The following is a 22,509-nucleotide window of genomic DNA, read 5'->3' as shown; positions in this document are numbered from 1 at the left end:
CTAAATTAGAAATAAAAATGGAACCTGTGATTCCATTACTTTTATTTAATTACTAATATGGTTTGAAGCACCCTTTGCAGATTAATTATTTTTAAGCTAAATTTACAAAGTTAAATTTCTATATATATATTTTTACATTTAAAATTTAGTGATTATATTTTTAATTTTAGAAATTTAGTTTTTTACTTTTAGATTTTAAATTTTAGGTCTTGTTGTTAATATAGTTAAAATTCTTGTACTAAATTTATTAGTGTGACATTTTAAATCTAAAAAATATTGTAATTGACAAAAAAATTAACAATATTAACAATTTTAAAAATTTCATAACGATTAAACATTTAAACTAACTAATAACATTATAAAAGTTGAGGTACCAAATTATGTAAAAATTAAAATATAAAAATTAAACCTTAAATTTTAGGATAATATAAATATCAAATGGTTACATAATCTAAAAAAAAAAAAAAAAAAGGCAAAAAGCTATAATAAGAATGGCCATGATTCTTATCCATATGCACTATAAATATCAAAAGATAAATATAATAGTCAAAATTGCAATATATAAATCCATAAGATATAGATTGAACAGTCCAAATGTGTACTATATATATTTGGGATGATTGTGTTAAGAATAGGTTGTCTTCAATGATATTATAGTTGTGATTAAATTTGAGACTAGTCAATATTCTTTTATTTAACATAATTTTTATAGGTATAAATTGTGATTCGGTCATATTTGAAAAATGCTTATATTTTACATGCTCGAAAACCATATAACCACTACAAACAATAAAATATAAAGTATCCAAATTCCGGGAGGTTTGATGATAAAATTCACTTAATCCTATAATTTGAAAAATCATAACTTAAGTCACAATTGTATTAAAAATATACTTGAATAAGACTCATAATAGGAACATGTTTAAACTTATATATAGAATTCATATAGGGTGGGACATAAACTAAAATATATATACACTAAAACTCATATATGATTTACATGGATTGAGACTATCTTAAATTTATCAAGCCCTTATTTGTTTTTTAAAAGCCTATTATAAATTATAATCATAATTTATTTTTGTCTTCTCTTTTTTTTTAATAAGTTTTATGTAATTATAATATTAATTTTGAGATGATATTTTTTAATAATTTTATCAATTTCTTTTTATTAGAGTTTACTAAATAATATAATTAATTAATTTTACAAAAAAATAAATTTATCCCAAGGTAATATGACTAAATTAAATATAAATTTAAAATATGTAATTTTAATTGAAGTGAAATATATTTTATGAAAAAACAAATATATTTAGTTCTATAACATTTTTATATGTAATTATCTTGTAGTTAAAAATAGAAAAATGAATAATCTAAATAGAAAATACATAAATAATAATAAATGGTATAATTGTTTTTTTTAATTTAAATGTATTTAGTAAATAGATGTTATGTGATGTTCAAACTTGGATTCAGTAGCCATTTTCCTCCTTTTTAAGGCTAAACAACTGTATAACCGGACCTGGAGATTCTATTAATTTATAATCAACAATTGACTTTGACTCGTTTAGTTCCCCATCCGCGTATGCATCAAGCAATGAATCATCTTTATGAATTTTTAAAGCTGAACCTAATCACTTTCTTATTTCTATGTAACATAAACAATTTTAATATTACAAGTTATTCAACATTTTCAGAAAAAATTATATCCTGGTCAACTCAACTAGTTGGACAATTTTTCCAATCCATCAGCATTGATTTTTATAATATAAACCCTCTAAATCATTAAGTCTAATAAGCTTTCAAGAAGAGGAAGCAGCAGCGCAATGGATTCTTCATTGCAGTTTTTATTCATTTCTTTCACTATTTCCTTCCTTCTTACTCTTGCCGTTGCCCAAGAAGAGCCTCTAGACTATTCCCGTATGGAAACCGGTGTCAATTTCACCATAAACAGCACTTACGAGACCAACCTCAATCGTCTCATATCGTCTTTCTCTGCAAACACAGCAAATGATTATGGATTTTACAATCTATCTTCCGGGGAGGGTTCCAATAGAGTTAACTCGACTGCACTTTGCAGAGGAGATGTGGGATCAGGCGATTGCCTCGGCTGCATCAACAACGCAACGACCGAGCTGAGAAGTCTTTGTCCCGACCAGAGGGAAGCAATTATCTGGTATAACAATTGCATGTTTCGTTACACAAATCATCTTTGGCGTTGTGGAAGACGACCCTTTGCTCTACATGTGGAATGATAATAATGTGACCGATGTGGATGCTTTTAATCAGTCCTTGAGTACCCTGTTGGATAGCCCACTACAAGAAAATAGACTATAAGAGCCGCTAAAACTTTTTGCGGCGCTTTTTAAAACGCCGCAACAAACGTCGCTAAAGGCAACACCGAAAAAAATTGGTGGCGTTTATTTAAAAAAGCGTCGTTAAAAGTCATGGCTTTTAGCTGCGTTTGTGGGAAAAGCGCCGCTAAAAGCCATAGCAGATTTGTAATATATTTTTTTCACCAATATCCAACCCTTCCTGCATTAAAATCCAACCAAATACATCAAATATAGTATAGAATGCAGCCAAAAACAGCAAATTTAGCATAAAAACACAACCAAAAACATTAATTCTAAATAATACTTCAAATTTAACGAAAGATATATGATATAATTAATAAATAAAGTATAATTTAAAATATTCTTACAATAATGTTAAACGTGACAAAGTTAAAAACATTCTTACAATGAGAAAACTAATGTTTAAGATGACGGCTTTTGCGATTCTTTGAAACATCGCATCATCTCTTGAAGTCAGAATCGGAGGTCATCGTACTTTTTGCTCTACTCTCTTCGCCATCGCACTGCCCTTTGCCTCCTCGTTCGTGCCTTTGCCTCCCTCACTGCTGCCGCTGCCTCCCTCTCTGCTGCCTCCGCTCTAAGTTGTTGCTGGAGTTCTTCATATTTTCGTTGAACCTCAGAAATTTGTTCAACCGTGTTCGCTTGCATCTAAGCTATCTGGTCTCTTAACCTCTGAACTTCAGCTTGAGCTTGACTTTCGGAAGGCATGTATTGCTGGGAGCCGGATCCAAAATATTGAGTCGGGGTAACACCAGATCCTTGAAATCGAACCCGACCGTACTTTTCAGACCCAAAACTTCAGTGATAATTACATTATCAATGTTCTCAAGATTAACAAAACTATCGATCAAGCAATCGCTTCATATTCCGTCTTCTTCTCCTTTAGTTTCTCCTAAACAATCAATTAAATAGTTAAAATCGAAATATATAATAAAAAGGAATGCAACATAACTTAACATTATTTAAAACTAGTAGTGATGAATTGAATTAAACAATTATAATTAAACATTATAAATATTTAGAATAAATCAAATATTATTAAGTAAATATACCATAATTTCTCCAGCTTCAGATGTCATAGGAGATCCATCTTTCTTCCTATGCGTAATCTGAAAAAGTTGAAGGCGTCCAACTTTTTGTCCAGATTTGACTTCCTACAATATAGTAGCAAAAATATTATTTAATAGTAGAAAGTAATTAATATTTGAAAGAATTAATAAATTCATAGTACCTCGGCCTCAGCTACAGAAGCAAAACTTCTCGACCCTGCTGTGTGCGTGAATTTTTGTTTTTGCCTGCTGCTTGTTCCAACTCACTCACGGTCCTACATAATGAAATTATTATTATGTATATAGTAAACACTATATATAAGAGTTTGGAAATACACAATACCTCTCCTTTCTTTGAATTCCAGAATCTAACCGCATCTTCTCATTGGTACCTCAGCATTTCCGGCGGGACATTTCTCAATTTTTCCTCGAGGCTTATGTCTTTCTTAAAATAATGTTTTTTTAAAGTGCTTTTATTGTCTCTCCATTTTTTACCCAATGCCTTCTTGATATAATCATCGGAGACCTCTAAAGCAAATCTCTCCTAAAAAAACACAAGTTTAGAATGTAAATATAAATGAAACTTAAACCAAAGTATTATAAATTACATTTACAATTTGTTACCTTAATATTAGCGAGAGCCTGATTTTTGTTGCTATCAGGCATGTGATGCCATTATTCGTAGTTATGGGCAACATATTGGCATTTCGTGCTAAAATGCCCAAATAGCCTGCTAAAAGTCGAGCTTCAAATCCAACAGGCTGACCATGAGTATTTCTACTTACTTTGACACGCTCGACAGGATCTAAGTCGTATAAATCTCTAAGCAGCGTACGTCCTCGAACTCTGCGCGTCTCACCACTTTCAGCTGAAAAATGATATACTATTATTATATTAAAATTGGCAAAAAATTAATAATAAAAGTCAAAACATGGAAAATTAACTTAACATTACTTTGAAATTCTTCAGGCTCGTCAAGTGTCTCCGGCACATTCGAAGATCCAACAACTGTCTGCTGTTCACTATTTCCTTCTTCCGAATTTGGAGTATTCTAGACAATACTTAAATCTCGTAATCTTCTTCTATGCATTTTTCCTACAATACACATAAAATAGTTAAAGTTTTAGTAACAAATTACAACAATAATAGTACATATAAAATAGTTAAATTATATAACATGACCAAGATTAAAATTATAATAGTACATATAATTAAAAAAACGTAAAATCTTACTACATCATTATTCGTAAATATCTTCATCCACATCATGTCGAACCCATTGATGTTGTGTACTAGTACTAGGGATATTTTCATCTAAGTTTTGTTCTGGAAAAGGTAATGTTTCTGATCCTTCGACGATGTCATCTCTACTTCCATTACCCATGTCAAACAAGTCTCTAGGGGTGTTCTGGAGTACAACATACCAACCCTCATCAATTGGATCTTTCGAATAAAAAACTTGTTTCACTTGAGAGGAAAATACATATGGCTCGTCCATTAATTGTTGTCCAGTATGAATCAAGCGAGAGAAATTCACCATTGTAAAACCAAATTGATCCTTTTTAATTCCTCGAGCAGTATTAACATCAGCCCAATCACACCGAAATAAGACAACTTTCCATCTGCCATAGTAATCCAACTCAATAATGTCGGTAAGAAGTCCGTAATACTCCATGTTACCCTCAACCGGATTACTGTCCCTAGCACTAGCATAACTTGTAACTGAAGAATTAACAACGACTCCACAATTTTGAGTTCTCCTCATTCTCTCGAGATACTTTGTATGAAATCTATATCCATTGATGAGGAAGGCACTATATCTTTTTATTACTCTTTTCGGACCTTGGGAAAGCCATTTAACTTCGTCATTGACGTTCTTCCCACTCCAAACCTATTGAATCGAAAGTAAGTTGAAGAATTAGAAATGTATTATGTGTAACTAAATTTCGCGATTATATGTAACTTATTAACTTTAGTTACATACCGTTTGACTTAACCATTCATGAAAAGATTCTGTGAATAACTTATTAATCTCTCGATGTTGCAATCTTCGAGAGCGTGCACGAGATCTCAAAATTTGTTTGTACTCACTATGTTAAAAACAAGTGTAATTGGTTAGAAGATAAACAAATCAAAACAACGAATATGTGAGGAAATTTTAGAACTTACTTGCGTAACGGTTCAACTAAATCGTGGTGAAAAAGTACATATCGATGTGCTTGTATCCACGATATATCATCTAATTCTGCAATTTCAACTTTGCCGATTGGTTCTCCATAACTTTGGAATAAATAAGTTTCGGCCAAGTTATAATCATTGAGCCCAACATTTCTATTTGGTCTATTCAATCGTGTTTCAACATCTTTTAAATATCTAGAACAGAATGTCATGCACTCCTCTGCCAAGTAGCCTTCAGCAATTGATCCTTTTGGATAACGCTTATTGCGACAATAAGATTTCTATTTACTTAGGAACCTAAACACGATATACAATATTTATCAAAAGTTGTAACTAAATGTATAGACGCAAATAAATAAATACTTGACAAATAAATTAGCACCTTTCTATTGGATACATCCATCGATAAAAAACCGGTCCACCAAGTATTACTTCGTGAGGGAGATGGATTACCAAGTGCACCATAATAGTGAAGAAGGAAGGTGGAAAGATCTTCTCCAAATTGCATAAAGTCAAAGCAGCTCGAACCTGTACTTTCTTAAGTTCTTCAACATCCAAAACTTTGCCACAAATAGCTTTCATTATATTGGATAGTTCAATTATACAGGATGTCACATTGTTTGACATGCAACACCGTAAAGCAACTGGGAGTAAATCTTGCATCAAGATGTGGTAATCATGTGATTTTAATGAATATAATCTTCGATCTTTAAGACTCACACATCGAGATATATTTGACGCATATGCATCTGGGACCTTTATATCCTTCAACACCATGCAAAACACCTCTTTTTCTTTCTTTGACATTGAAAAAATAGAAGGCGGCAACCGATTTTTCCCATTCAAAAGTACTTGAGGATGAAGATCACGCCGAATTCTCATGTCAACTAAATCAAGTCGACTCTGAAGATTGTCTTTTGATTTTCCATCGACATTTAAAATTGTACCAATTATGTTCTCGCAGACATTCTTTTCAATATGCATGACATCAAGATTGTGGCGTAAAATGTTGTGCTCCCAATAAGGCAACTCAAAAAAAATACTTCTTTTTTTCCACAAGTCTGCCTCATTAGGATCATCCTCTTCATCAGATTCATCATCAGATTCATCCCTCGATCTTCTCCTTGTTTGCGTGATAGGTGGTTGATTCATCTTCCCGTAACTAAAGTTGATATCTTTTAACATAAACAAGATTTCAGATCCAACGATGCCTTTCAGAGCTCTTTTGTACTCTTGATCTTCACAAATAGAGTCCTCTGAAATCTAAATTTATGATTTCCATCTAACCACCGACGATGGCCCATGTAAGAGAACTTCTTCCCATTATACAACCACTTCGAACAAGTTTGCGCAGCACAACAAGAACATGCATAACGTCCTTTAGTACTCCAACCCGATAAATTAGCATAAGCCAGGAAATCATTAATTGTCCACAATAAAGCTGCACGTAAATTAAAGTTTTCCTTTCTTAATACATCATATATCTCAACACCCGACCATAATTGTTTTAACTCTTCAATAAGTGGCTGCAAATAGATGTCAATATCATTCCCGGGACCTTTCTCTCCAGGGATAATCATTGATAAAATAAATGAAGATTGCTTCATGCAAATCCATGGAGGCAAATTGTAAGGAACAACCATTACAGGCCAAGTACTGTACGAAGTACTCATGATTTTAAAAGGATTAAAGCCATCAGCTGCAAGCCCAAGCCTCACATTTCGAGGATCGCTTGCAAAGCTTGGAAATTTACTGTCAAACGATTTCCAAGCTAAAGAATCAGCAGGATGCCTTAATAATCCATCATTGGTTCTTTGATCATTATGCCACCTCATAGAATCGGCCGTCTTTGACGACATGAAAAGCCTTTGAAGTCTTGGTATTAGGGGAAAATATCGCATAACCTTCACTGGCTTCTTTCTTAAATGTGCCCCACCATCATCCCCATTCACATCTTCTGTATTCCCATTCATCCAATGAGACTTACCGCAAACATGACAAGACTGTTGGTTCTTCTGATCACCCCAGTACAACATGCAGTCATTTGGGCAACTATGAATTTTATCGTACCCAAGGCCCAAATCTTTTATTAGCCTCTTCATATCTTGACAAGACTAGGGGATTTTTGCAAACGGAAACATCTCTCTCAGAAACTCTAGCAGCATTGTAAAAGAGTTTCCGGTCCACCCTCCCAAACATTTTAAGTGAAATAGACGAATACAGAAGGACAATTTCGAATATTTTGATCCCTCGTAAAGTTCTTCGTTCATTTTGTTAAGTAAATTGTAAAACTTCACCACTTCTTCATTTTGCTCCTCATCAGGTGCACTTGTTCCCGTTTCGGAAAAAACATTTCCACCAATATTACAATCGTCGGATGCAATAAAGTTAGGTAGAAACTATTCCTCACCATGACTGTGCATATTAAATGCATCCCGCAACATACCTTCCATGTCATCTTGTCTAACATACTGGTGGTAATCAGTATAAGGATAAGTTGAATTAATCATTGAAGAAGTTCCACTAGATGTACACTCTCCATGGAAAATCCATTTTTTATACCCCCGAATAAAGCCATCAACAATTAGATGCTCGTAGACAACTTCACGAAAATGCCAATTGATGTTGCCACACTTCTTACACGGGCAAAGAATCATATTCTCTTGGCTTGCATTTTGAAATGCAAAATTTAGAAAAGTTTGTACTCCATTTTGATAGGCATTGCTTACCCTTGACAATTTCATCCAACTCCTATCCATTTCGTAGTTCTTGAAATCTAAAGTTGACAATAAATTACGTTTACTAAAATAGATAATATATATCAAGTATAAATTATCTAATAAGTGTAAACTAATTCAGGCAGGGGGATTTTGAAGTGTATATTTATGTATTACGTAAGTTAAGTAAGCTTTGTAAGTTATGTAAGTTATGTTATGATATACATTTATGTAAGGTATGTAAGTTATGATATGATATATATTTATGTATTATGTAAGTTGTGTAAGTTATGATATGATATTTATTTATGTATTTTGTAAGGTATATAAGTTATGTAAGTTATTATATGATATATATTTATGATACATATTTATGTATTATGTAAGTTTTGTAAGTTTTATACGATATATATTTAATATTAAGATAAATATTATTTCCCAAGCTAAAAAAATATTTTAATTAAATAAATTTTAAATAAATTTTAAAAAATCACATGAATAAATTTTGTTCTCCAACTTCGAGCCTTGTTGTTGGATCCGTGTGGTGAGATAGTCCATTTTTATTAATATCAAAATCACATGAATTGATTATTTTAGGCATTGATATCACAATATTAATTTATTTTTAATATTAAATTTTCAAATTTCTAAAGAAATCGAATTCAACTTTTATTTAATTGGTATTATTGTTGTTGTAGCAATTTCGAGAATACAAGTTTAAGTGCATTTAAACATATTCTTTTTACGTTTTAAGAATTAAAGAAAGGTTATAAATAAACGTAGAGATTATATAAATTTTTCTAAAAACCCAAAATTAAAATTAAACAACTCAAAAATACAAAAATAATAAAAATAATCATTAAAATATAAATATTAAATTAAATAATTTATACAAAATATAATGATTAATAGTAAAATTTTGACCAAATTCAAAATGATTTTGTATATAGTAATGGCATCATTATCATGTACTAATTAAAATTATTTTATTTTTCTAAAAAATCAATTAAATTTTCTCAAAGAATAACTTTAAAAACAATAATATACATTTATAACTAAAATGAGGACTTCAACATCAATGAATTAAACTATTTTATTGAGAGAATATTTCTCTCAAAAGGTCAATTAATATTTAATTTAGTTTTGTAATGATATTTTTTACTTTAATTTTGTTTCAAAGTAACCCACCCTTATCCTGTCTCATAAAGTAAAGTGAAAGTTTTAAGTAAATATTTTTATAAATCAATTGATTTAATAAAATAAAATATATAAAAATTTAAAAATAATTTCATTACCATCGTCAATTTTTTTTTTAGTCTGAAAATATGTGAAGAACACTAAAATAGAAAAGTATGATCGTAAATGTCTAATCAAAAGCCTAGAAAAAAATGCATCACCTTGTATATAGTGAATGAAGTTTAAAAATAATATATTTAAACCCGCTTTTTATGGGTTTTCATTTTCTTTATACAAAGCTCGTTGGTATATTAAATTATAGTTGGTATATCAAATTATAGTCAAATCCAATTAATAACACAAGATTTCAAAGTAACAATTATGGTTAGTTTGTCTTACTTTTCTACCACAAGATGTTTTGAATTTCATTTTTTGGAACCCTTCCATTAAAAAAATACATTACATTGCCTCAACCAAATATTTGCTGTTATACTGATGATGTATGTTTAAAATTTGGGTTTGGGTTTGGGTTTGATTCGAGAACTAATGATTATAAGCTACTTATAGTTTGCTAGAAAGTTTAGTTTGGTTGTGTCCTATCACTAGTGTATAAACTGCTCCAAGTCAACCTTCAAGTTAAATAGTGCACCCTCACAGCTTTCATAAAGGCAAAAAAAGAAGAGGGAAAATCTTAAAAATAATACCTTTTCCTTTCTGATAAGCTTGCAACCTTCAACAGGACCAGTACTTGCAAAAACCTCTTGGAGTAGTGGTTTAGTCACTTGTGAATGGATGTTTCCCACATACCTGCAGTTTCTCAAAAATAAAAAAACTAAAAGTTAAAGAAAAAACAGGAAAAAGAAGAGATAAATAAAACTATATAAGTAACTTTCAAAGTTGTTAAAAAGATGCAAGAACAAGCATCTATCACATTCCAAAAACCATTTAACTATCAATTAAAAGAGCCATTACCTTAGAATTTTGCACAGAGAGTCATAGCAACATATCCAATCAGCAGACTCATGAAGGAAAGTGTCTCTAATTCATGCGGTTATAAGCACAGAAGTGACTAGGATAGGTGCTTAAGCAAGAAGGGGAAATAAGTGACTCACAATATACAAACAAAAAAAATGGAGAAAGGGAAAAGAAGTAAAAAAATCTAGGCAAACACTCACACACTGCGCAAGTACTTGGATCAAAACCGGAGGCGATTTCCACTTGGGATTGGCTCTATCTGCGAAAAAGAAAAGTGAAAAATAAAAAAAGAGGGGAAAAGAAGGAACGATGTACAAAAAAGTCAGGTGCCACTCAACTCAATTCTAAAGCCCCCGTATCCAGGAAAAAGGATGAGTTTTTGAAGAAATCCAATAGTCAACCTAAAAGAACAAACAAGATGCTAACTACAACCATCACAAATGTGAGCATCACTTCTCCTACTTTGACAACACTTTCCACTTGAAAAGAGAACAAACTATCTTGCTTTTACTATTATCACATTTTCCCCCTTCATTTTTTCAAGTCTTGATCGGAAAAAAATATTTCACCTCATCTAAATAAGACATACTTCAGCAGAACAATAGTCTACAGATCAGACCAAATTCAAGGGTAATGCAGTCCAAAGTTCCTTGAACTCCCTCCTCCAAAGTGAAAAACAAATATATATCTTTCTGCATGATTCAAATAGAAAGGATTGTTGGACATGTAACTCAAAAAGTATGCAAATACATTGAAAGCACCATAGACTTTATAAATTAGCTTCATACTGTTATATTTCAGCACTATAAACCTAAAAATTCCCAGAACAAAATGCAAGAATCACGCCTTAAACTCCAATACTCAAACAAGAGACAGATAAATTGCACCTTTTTTTATATAATATTTACAAACTAGAGATAAAGATATATAAAAATATAAACATGGATATGGACAAAAAGACTGATTGACTGTGCATGTGTACCAGAGAGATGGCAACTAAACATTATCCAAACACAATCATTTCTCAACATTTGCAAAACAAAATGAAGATTAAAATTAGCAGCAAACTAAATAAAACCAAAGAAGTGAGAACCACAAGTAAATGAGAAAGACAACACAACAGAGAACCTAGTAGCTTTCCCATTAAACTTCGTATAAGAGAAAAAACAACATTTGAACTTCAAGCAAATGAAAATGTAAAATATTCAGAATCAAAACAATCTTTTATCAAAATTCAAACCAAAAACAATGAGCTTCAATCTATACAAGAAGCATGTTAAAGTCACAGCATTCTCATTTCTAGAAACCAAATCCAGAAACGTCTCCCACCAAAAATCAAGAAAATAACTTTTTTTTTTTGAAAATCATATTCAAATCGCAAAATAGGAGCAATGTCCATCGAATTCAAGCAAAGTTTATTGTAAAAGCTTAGCTTTCAAAGGTCAAACATCGCAGCATTAAATATAAAACTAACCCAATCTCCACCAATTCAAAAACAAGAAACCAAACACGAACCCGAAGATCCAAACACGATTTCGAAAAAAAGAAAAATAGATATTCCTGAAAACCGGATCAAAAACTATCAAATACTTCATGAAAAGAGAAATTGACGAAAAATCCTAAAAACAAGATTACAAAATTAGAGGATATCCCACATCAAATTCTTCAATGATCCACCTTCTCAGCCTATAGAATGAAATAGAATACTTTTAAGCTAAGTTTACATCTGACCCAGACAATCAAAAACAACACATTTGAATAATCGAAAACAAACAAACAAGTAGGTGATTTACAGAAATTAACTGAAAACAGACAAGCACACACTTACTTGTTACGTAGTTGAGCAAAAAGTTGGTGCCAAAAAATTCAGTTGCTAAATTCCAAAGGCACTTGGGGGAAATCTTAGGAGCAGTGAGGACAGCGGACGGCGACGAGTAGGTGGTCGGGTAGCCTCAGGAGCTTCGGATGCTTAGGGATTTGGGGGAAAATTTAAGGATTAGGGGAATTGAGGAGGCTAAGTGTCGGGTATGAGGAGGATAAAATGTTAGAAAAGAAAACGACATCGTTTCATCAAAAATTTAAACGTTTGTGGCGCTTTGGAAAAGTGCCACTAAATCCCATATATTGCGGCGTTTGTAAGGTAGCGCCACTAATCCTCTTCTAGCTCCAATTAAAACGACAGCGTTTTAGTTAAAGATAAATGCTTTTTGTGGCATTTTTTCCAAAAACGCCACTAACCTCCATTTTATATTCATTTTTTTGTATTTAATTTTATTTGTTATCATTTTTTAAATCTAATATTTAAATATATAAAGTTTATATATTATCTCTTAAATAATTTAATCTAAAAATTTAATCTAAATAATTTCATTTTTTTTCAAAAACACCAATACTCTAATATTTTACGATATTAAAATTAATATTATATCTTTTACAATTAAATAAAAAATTATTTAATATATAAATTAAAAAATACTAATTTATCTAAACCTTAATCCTCTAATCCCTAAACCCTAAAATCCTAAACCCTTCACATAAACCCTAAACCCTAGACCCGTAACATGTAACCATTAACCATATAAACCTAAACCATAAACCATAATTTATTAACAGTAAACCATAAACCCTAAACCCTAACCTCTAAACCCTAAACTCTAAAACCCTAAACCCTAAAACCATAAACCTCACACATAAACTTTAAACCCTAAACTGGCCCCTAACCCGTAACCCTTAACCCCTAAACCTTAAACACCGGCCCTTAAACCATAATTCACAAACCCTTAAAGTTGTAACTCATAAGCCCTAAAACCATAAACCATATACCCTGATTTGTAAACCGTAAACCCTAAACTATAAAGATAATTAATTTAATATTTTAAAATTAACACTATCTCTTTCACAATTATATAAGAAATTATTTAATATATAAATTAAAAAATACTAATTAATCAAAACCCTAAACCCATAATCCCTAATCCATAATCCATAAACCCTGAATAATAAAACATAAACTCTAAACCCCTAACCACTGACACTTAAACCATAACCCTTAAACCCCATAATCCTTAAACCTTAAAATAATAACTCATAAACCTTAAACCCTTAACCATATACCCTAAACCGTAAAGTACCCTAAACTATAATGATAATTAATTCAATATTTTAAAATTAATACAATCTCTTTTACAATTATATAAGAAAATATTTAACATATAAATTAAAAAACAATCAGTCATATACCAAAAATCTTTAAAATTATTTTAAATAATAGTATTTTATCATTTTTAACAAATATTTTTCTATGTTTTTACATTCAAATTTTTCCTACGTGTCATTATTTTTTCTGAAGAATATAAATATTTAATTAAAAATAAATTGTATTTTAACATAAATAAACCACTTAAAGTACAAAAAAAAAGATGAAAAGATTTTTTGCGGCGTTTTTAGAGAAAACGCCACTATAGATCAGAATTTGCGGTGTTTTCTGTAAAAGCGCCACTGAAAGCTCTGCACAAGCCGAGTTTCACAAAATTTTTTGCGGCGTTTTCTATAAAAGCGCCACTAAAAGCTTTACATAAGACATATAGCGGCGTTTCTTATAAAAGCGCCACTAAAAAGGTCAATATAAGACGATGGCGTTTTGCAAAAAAAATTTGCGGCGTTTTTTAACAAACGCCGCTATATGCATACCTTTAGCGGCGCTTCTTTGAAAACGCCACTAGTATTGATCTATAGCGGCGTTTTTGTACAAACGCCGCTAATGCCATTGAAGCTCCACTAAAACGACGGCGTTTAGCGTAAATTTGCAGCGTTTTTTCTTGAAGCGCCACTAAATGTGAACCTATAGCGGCGCTTTTATTAAAAATGCCGCTAAAAACGCCAAACCTATTTTGCTGTAGTAGCCTCATCAATAGTGCTTCATCCGGGACTTCCCTTCGCAAGTTTGCGACAGGAAGTGCCCAAGTCACACCTTTTCAAACAGTTAGTGTTCAATGCACTCCTGATTTATCCCAGGTTGAATGCACTTCTTGCTTGTCCGCGGCCATTGAACTTATCCCCGAATGTTGTGATAGAAAACAAGATGGCAGAGTACTCGAGCCTAGCTGTAACTTTAGGTTCGAGATTGAACGCTTCTATAATCTTACGACTGCTGATACACCATTGACATCGACACCACCACCAGCAACATCCTTGCCATCAAACAACACCAAAAATACAACAGGTACCTTATTTTTCAAGTCAACGATTGTTAGAAATTTCTCCATCTTGTATGAAAGGGATGTGTGAAAATTTTTGCAGGAAAAAAGAGTAATTCGTCTAGAACTATTATCATCGCATCTGTCTCAGCTGTTGCTTTGGCGGTACTTGTAGTTTCCAGCTGCATCTTCATCTTTTTAAGGGTGAGGAAGTCAAAGGTGAAAGCTGAAAGTAAGTGAAAACGATTTTTATTGATCAACTTTTACTTTCTTTCTTTTCTATGATATAGAATGTCGATAATGACAATATATCGCAAAGAAAAGATAAATAAAAATAAAGAACAGGTAGATTTTTTACGTGAGAAACCTTTTTAGGAAAAGAAAATTCATTATGTTTTACTTTTAACATTTTCCCTTCTAGAACCATGTTGAATCAATTTTAGCTCATAGAATTGTAACACCTGTGAAGAAGGTGGTGAGGCAGCTGAAGCAGTGGATGAAATAAAAAATGCAGAGGCTTTGCAATAAGATTTCAGCACCATTAGTGCTGCAACAAACCACTTTTCTAATTCAAATATGCTTGGACAAGGTGGATTTGGTGCAGTTTATAAGGTAAGACAAAGGGGATCGGTCCCTATAAGATAAAACTTGTACATATATAATTCATTTTGGTGTCTTCTCAGGGAAAACTTGCCGGTGGCGAATTAATAGCAGTGAAGAGGCTGTCGACTGATTCCGGACAAGGAGATCTAGAATTCGAAAACGAGGTTCTGTTAGTGGCCAAGCTTCAGCATAGGAACTTGGTTAGGCTTCAAGATTTCTGCCTGGAACGAAACGAAAGGCTTCTCATCTATGAGTTTGTGCCTAATGCTAGCCTGGATCAGTTTTTATTTGGTATGAAGTAAGATATCATCAGTGTATTATACAATAAGTACTATAAATCAAACTATCAACCTGATGTAAACATTTATGATGATGCAGATCCCGTTAAGCGTGCATATTTGGGCTGGGAAAAACGATACAAAATCATCGGAGGCATTGCTCGTGGGCTCCTCTACCTTCACGAAGATTCTCGACTAAGAATTATTCATCGTGATCTCAAAGCCAGCAATATACTATTAGATGCAGAGATGAATCCTAAAATTGCAGATTTCGGGATGGCAAGATTGTGTGCAGTTGATCAAACTCACGGTGCTACTAGCAAAATTGTGGGAACATAGTAAGTACTGGAAATCTTGTAAAATTGTTAAATCACATTTACTTTTCTTTCATTCACAAGGAAAACTAATGTTTCTGATATTGAATTGTAGCAGATACATGGCACCGGAATACGCAATGCATGGTCAGTTTTCAGTTAAATCAGATGTTTTTAGTTTAGGCGTACTGGCTTTGGAGATTTTAAGTGGTCAAAAGAACAGTTCGTTTCACAAAGGAGATAATGTAGATGATCTTCTGAGCTATGTAAGTATCAATATCATTTGTGCTTATGAGATTGTGATAAGAAAATTTATTCAAAGCATTCAAATCGTGACAGGCATGGAGGAATTGGAAAGATGGAACAACAAACGAGCTTGTGGATTCAACACTAAAAGACAGTTCAACGACCGAGGTGATGAGATGTTTACACATTGGGCTGCCTTGCGTTCAAGAAAATGTAGCTGAGAGACCAAACATGGCTACGGTTGCGTTGATGCTTACAAGCTACTCTGTGACACTTCCATTACCTTCACAACCTGCATTTTTTATGCACAGTAACACTCAATCAGAGGTAGAGATGCTGTGGTCGGAAGACTTGAATTCTGGGGCGACAAAATGTAGTCAATCCAGAAAGGAAACTGCGGTAGTTTCTGAAAATGAGGTCACAATTACCGAACTCCATCCAAGGTAGCAAGCACCTGATCATATTTGTCATTCAGGGACTACTTCTCTCCCATCCAATCATAAGTATTTTAGCAACTGTTAGTCAACTATTTATCTTAGTTTTTATAATGAGCTAATACCATCTTATTTGAATTAATAAATAGGAGTAGTTTGGTGTCACCGATATATATTTAAAATAAATTATATTATTTGAAGATAATTTATTTTTATTTAAAAATATAAAATAGAAATATTTTTTTATATTTTTATACATTTTATTTTATTTTATTTTATGCACAATTTATTAACATTTGTGTTTTACTAGTTTTGATAATTCATTTATTATAAAATATAGGACACAAATTAGAAAAAAAAAGACACTTATTCTACTGAAATAATTACCCATTATACAACATAAATTCAATGAAAAAATAATCAAAATTTTAAAATCTACATAAAATTGTTTCTTAACATACCAAAACTTTTACAATATATATTAAATATAACAAGACAATTGAGAGTTGTTCATGTTATTATATTTTGTGTTATTTTTACGCTCAAAATATTATAAATATAATTTTGACATGTTAATAATTTATTTTATATAGATTTGAACATGTTTTCGTTACATATATATCTTATTGCTTTTTATATTCTCTTGTGTTTTTGTATAGACTATCATTCCGATATTAATTTATAAGTTTGTGTTATGTTGTGTTTAAATATGCATCTTATATTGATGATCACGAGTGACTAAGTTAAATGTATTTATCAATTAATAGTATAGTTATAGTAAATAAAGATATCGTTCTCACGAAGATTAAAAGTAATAGTAATTACTATCTTTCTATTATGTAATTGATAAATTCAAAAATCATTGATTGAAAACTAAAATTAACTAATTTAATTAACTAACGAACACGACAAATAATAATTCAAGAAAATAATCGTTTAACAACCAAGAAGCGAAACAGTACTTAGGAAAGAATTAACCTAGATTTCATCTGTCACTATCAATCTAAATTACGCAATTTATTCATTTAGTATCTTGATCTGTAGAAATCTCAAAATTATGCTAATATCTTTTTCAAGAGTAAGAGCAACTAACCCTAGGTTGATTAATTGAAATTCTTTTTCTAATTAAAACCCCTATTATCGCATTAACTCGATCTATGGATTCCCACATTAGATTTGACTCTAATCCGGTACATTTATGTCGTCCTATTTCTAGGATTGCATGCAACTTCATTTAATTATGCAAGATCTACTCTTAAACAAAGCCTATTTCTTCTCTAATTTAAGCACATCAAACATTAATCAATAATACACATAATTGAGAACAAGATCTAAGTATTTATTGCGTAAAATAAATTCAAAAGACATAATTCATCATAGGGTTCATCTTCCTAGGCATTTAGAAAATTAGTTCATATTAGCAAATAAAAACATCCACAATACAGTATAACCACAATAAATAAAGAAACTTATAATAATCTCCAAATAAATCAAAAATGAATCTTCAATCTTGATAGAAATCTACTTCAAAATCTGCTTCAATGGTATTTTTCGAGTTGCTTTCTTGGGTATTCTATGACGGCTCTCTTTTATATTCTTATTTTGTTATATATATGTCTTAGAATACCTGAAAAACTTAAAAATCGAGTTTTCCTGCTGGTTTAGAGTGCAAATTGCGAAATTGACATAGCCTACCACATTGTCATGTGACAACCCGTGTGGCTCACACAACCGTGTGGAAAGGGTCAGTCCGTGTGGCTCCTGTAACTTGCTCCGATTTTTTGATTTTCACTCATTTTTCACTCTTTTTGCTCCAAAATGCTCTCCTAAATATAAAAATATGAATTTAGAGGATTATGAGCATAAAATTCACCATTAACATCGAATAATCACCCAAAAATGCATTAAGAATGAGCCCACAAACATGTTAGTTTTAGCACCTATCAAATATCCCCATACTTAAGCGTTTGCTTGTCTTCAAGCAAAATTCTCAACCCACAATCAAGTTAACTTTTCTCAATTTATTATTTTCACCGATAATGTCTTAGGATAATCTACAGATAATCATTCATTGGAAATTCACACTAAAACGACACTAAACAACACAAGCAAATCAAGTAGAGAATTTTAAGCTTTAAAAATATTAGGCATCTCCCTTATCTCAATAATTACCTGAAATTCAAACTCAACAAGAAATATCATCCTCACTAACAATTCACTCAAAGCACTCAAAGTGTTTAAGGTTCAAGTAATGTGCACTCAATAGTCAAAGGAAAAATGTTATTACCATATGCTTGCTTGAAAATCAAATCTCCACCACTACAAAATGGGCTGACACACCAATTAAGAGGTCTTTAAAATGTTGTAATGGGGCTTAGGTTAAGGGTATGAAAAAAGTTAGAAAAATTGGTTACAATTGAAAGTCGAGTTGATAAGTTGTCAAATTAGAAAAAATCAGTTGCTGAATTAAAAGAATTCACATCAACAAGAAATAAATAATAAAAATGAGCTTTTCAACATAGTATGAAGCTAACGATTCAAGCTCAATTTTTTTTTTATTTTTTTGTTTTTTTAAGAACAAAGTAAAATTCATCAATTCAAATAATGAAACATAGTCAGGCAACTAACCAAATCAAATCTCGACAAAAAGAGAGTTAATAAAAAAGATAATTTACAACATAGATATGGGTTACGAGTTAACATTAACGAGTTATATAAAAAATGTGTTAGGATCAACGGCGTTTACTAAAGGATAATACAACAACTAAGATGATTAAAGTTTAGGTGGGCTAAGTCGTAAGTGTCTCTATCATCTCAGCATATCGAATCAATAATGTGGTACGAACATGTATAACCGAAACAAGTTCTAGAATAAAAAATCAAGTCAACATACTCATAATCAAAAATCAAATAAGCACGAAAAAATAAATATGCTTTATAGGCTCAAAAGCTCACAATATGGTTTTGATGTTAAACTTACAGATTTAAAATTTCAAAATAATATTTCAATTTAGGAAGACAACCTAAAATAATAATTTCTGTAAAACAGATTATCATGCTTGACTCTCTCGTGCCTTAAAGTATAAATCACTCAATTCACAAAAATCCACAAATTATTCCAAAACAGAATCAATACAAACACCAAATTAAAAGAAATTACTTCAATAGTAGCTGTGAAAAAATTACTTAAATAGAAAAAATAATTCATGGAATTTATCACATAAAATATAAACAACCTCTCCACACTTAAGATGTACATTTTCCTCAATATACAAACAGATATAATCACAGAATAAGCATAAAATCATAACGAGAGAAAACTGAAATTGCCTTGTATTTGGATGAATTCGCCAGAATAGTGCAATCCGAAAGCGTAAGCGAGTCTAAATGAAGTACATTTTTCTGAGCAAACTATTAAGAAAATAGACAAGAATAAATAAGATAAGGAAATTACAAACTAGAAAAAACAACCAACAAAATAGTAAAAATAAAAGTGCATAATAAATTAAACAAAAAACATATAAGCCTGAAAAATAAAATAAAAACAACTAACAAAAAGAAGTACAACTAAAAAAATAAAAATAAAAATACTAAAACAGAAAATTAAAGAGAATCAGTGATCGACATCGTGTGAGGTGTCAAGATTGTGAGGCACATGATCGGGTAGAGAAATGTGGAAATACTGGCATGTCCACTTGATAATACTAGAAAGAACATATGTTTTCTCCCTATGTATTGGTTAATTTTTCCCCATTTAGTTATCTTTAGTACATATCAGTAAATTGCATTTTATAACTCAGTTGATCTTGGCCTATTTATCCTTAATTTCGTCATGTTTTGGTACCGATGTCGATGCATGAGTATTTCTAGATTACGCCCAGAATTATCGCCGCACCTGACAGCTATCCGAATAAGAACAAAAATGTGCGGGTTGTCTAGTCTGGTATAACCAAGTTGTATATATAGAGGCAGCATGATTCTGATGAAAGGACACCTGTGTTATTTGGAAGAATATAAATATTCACGTGAAAAGGAAAAAAAAAAGAAGACTTTTTGGAGGGTATTATCTTCTTGAACCTATCTTTTGAAGCTTTTCAGCTATGGTGGCTTAAGTCTCCTATGGGTGAACTAACATGAAAGGGACGCAGATTCGCTCTTGACGAGGAGCCTTAAGTGCGACATAAGAGGGAATGGAGAGATTCAAGTCGAGATTGTTTAGGAATAGTATTCTCCACTTGTTTCTTTTATATTTCTTTTCTAAACAGTTGTGATTACTTTCTATTTTATGTTTGTAGAAAAGTACACATGATTTATGGGTTAAATGTTATTTTATTCAATCTTGTTTCTACTATTTAATCTTTGGGTTTGAATGTTTTTAACATGGAATTGTTATTGCGACCACTGACACTGGAAAGTGCAGTGATAGTTCAAGCTAATAAGCATGACAACGGAAGTTGTTTGAGGACTAGAGGAATTTAATCCATTGTTCTTAATGGTGTTCCATTGCCATCATCGAAAGGTGTAGTTAATGTGCATGTTTAAGTCTAAGGTGTGGTTAATGTGCATGTTTAAGTCTTAGATTAAATATAGAAGTTAAGATTGGTAAGATATTCGTTGCAATTTAATGCTTCAGAAGTCACATATCCTTTTATACCTTGTGAGCACTTAGTATTCTGTTGAATATTTACGTTGGGGATCCCAGTTTATCATTATCATATTTTATCTTATTGTTTTCAAGTTATTGCTTCGACAACTACTCTCACAATTTATCTCGTTTCTATCTATTTATTGCACTGACATTGATAGACAAAAGACAACCATCCTTGTGAGATCGATATCTGATAGACTCATATCTGTCTACTATACTTGTATCGACAGTGTATGCTTGCACATTATTGCTGTGAAGTTAAATAGTGGATCAAATTTTGGCGCCGTTGTCGAGGATGGCGTTTTTTTGATATTTATTTTTATTTTTGCACTTTGTTTTTATTATATAATAATTAGTTGCCACTAACTTGTTTTCTTTTTGTCACTATTTTCACATTTTATTTTAGGTGTTTGATGACCCGAAGCAATTCAGAGTTTAATGCCAATTTTGATCCAGAAATTGAAAGAACCGTTCAGAGAAGACTTTAAGAACAAAAGAATATGGATTTACCAAGAAACAATGAAGTCATACCCTAGGGCAGCACCAAAATACTAATAACCCATCATTTTCGCAAGACGCTCAAATAAAAAACAAGACTATACGAGACTTTGTAGTACCTGTCTTAGATGACTTATGACCGGGAGTTGTTAGATCAGCAATCCAAGCTAGGAATTTTGAACTCAAGCTAGTAATGTTTCAAATGTTGAATTCTAATAGGCAATATGTTGGACTGCCATATGAAGATACCCGAAAACATCTTAAATCAGTTTTATTGATTTGTGCTTCCTTTAGTCAAAAATGCGTTCTTGATTATGCTTTGAAGATGCAATTATTTCCTTATTCCTTGCAGGAAGAGCTTGTACTTAGGTCCTTGGGCTACCTGTGGGATCAATTACTTCTTGGAATGCACTAGCAACACAGTTTGTTTTGCGCTTGAACCCGCCGACAATGAATGTTCATCTCCGAAATGATATTACATCTTATCATTAGCTAGATGATGGGAATCTTCACACTACATGAGAACATTATAAATCTTTGCTTCGATGTTGCCCTATGCATGGCATTCGACAGGAAACACAAATTGAAAATTTCTATAATAGGCTGAATTCACACATGAGGAATCTTGTTGACGCATCAGCCAATAGTCATTTTCTGGATTGTACTTATAATGATGCTGTTGGAATTCTTGAAAGAATTGCTTAGAATGATTATCAATATCTTATCTCTAGAGCTGAATAAGCAAAAGCTACTCCAGAAGTTATTGAATTTGATGTAATATCTGCACTTAGTGCTCAAGTTTCTTCTCTTGCAAATATGATAAAAAAAATACAATGGACT

At 31.7% G+C, this 22,509-nt stretch overlaps 1 pseudogene; it reads left to right on the top strand.

Moving 5' to 3' along the window:
- Positions 1-1,793: 1,793 nt before the first annotated feature.
- On the top strand, positions 1,794-22,142 carry LOC108485021 (cysteine-rich receptor-like protein kinase 44; annotated as a pseudogene).
- The last annotated feature ends 367 nt before the right edge of the window (positions 22,143-22,509 follow it).

The sequence above is a fragment of the Gossypium arboreum genome, chromosome 6, assembly GCF_025698485.1.
Source record: "Gossypium arboreum isolate Shixiya-1 chromosome 6, ASM2569848v2, whole genome shotgun sequence".
Lineage (NCBI taxonomy): Eukaryota > Viridiplantae > Streptophyta > Magnoliopsida > Malvales > Malvaceae > Gossypium > Gossypium arboreum.
This window is presented reverse-complemented; position numbering and strand designations above follow the sequence as displayed.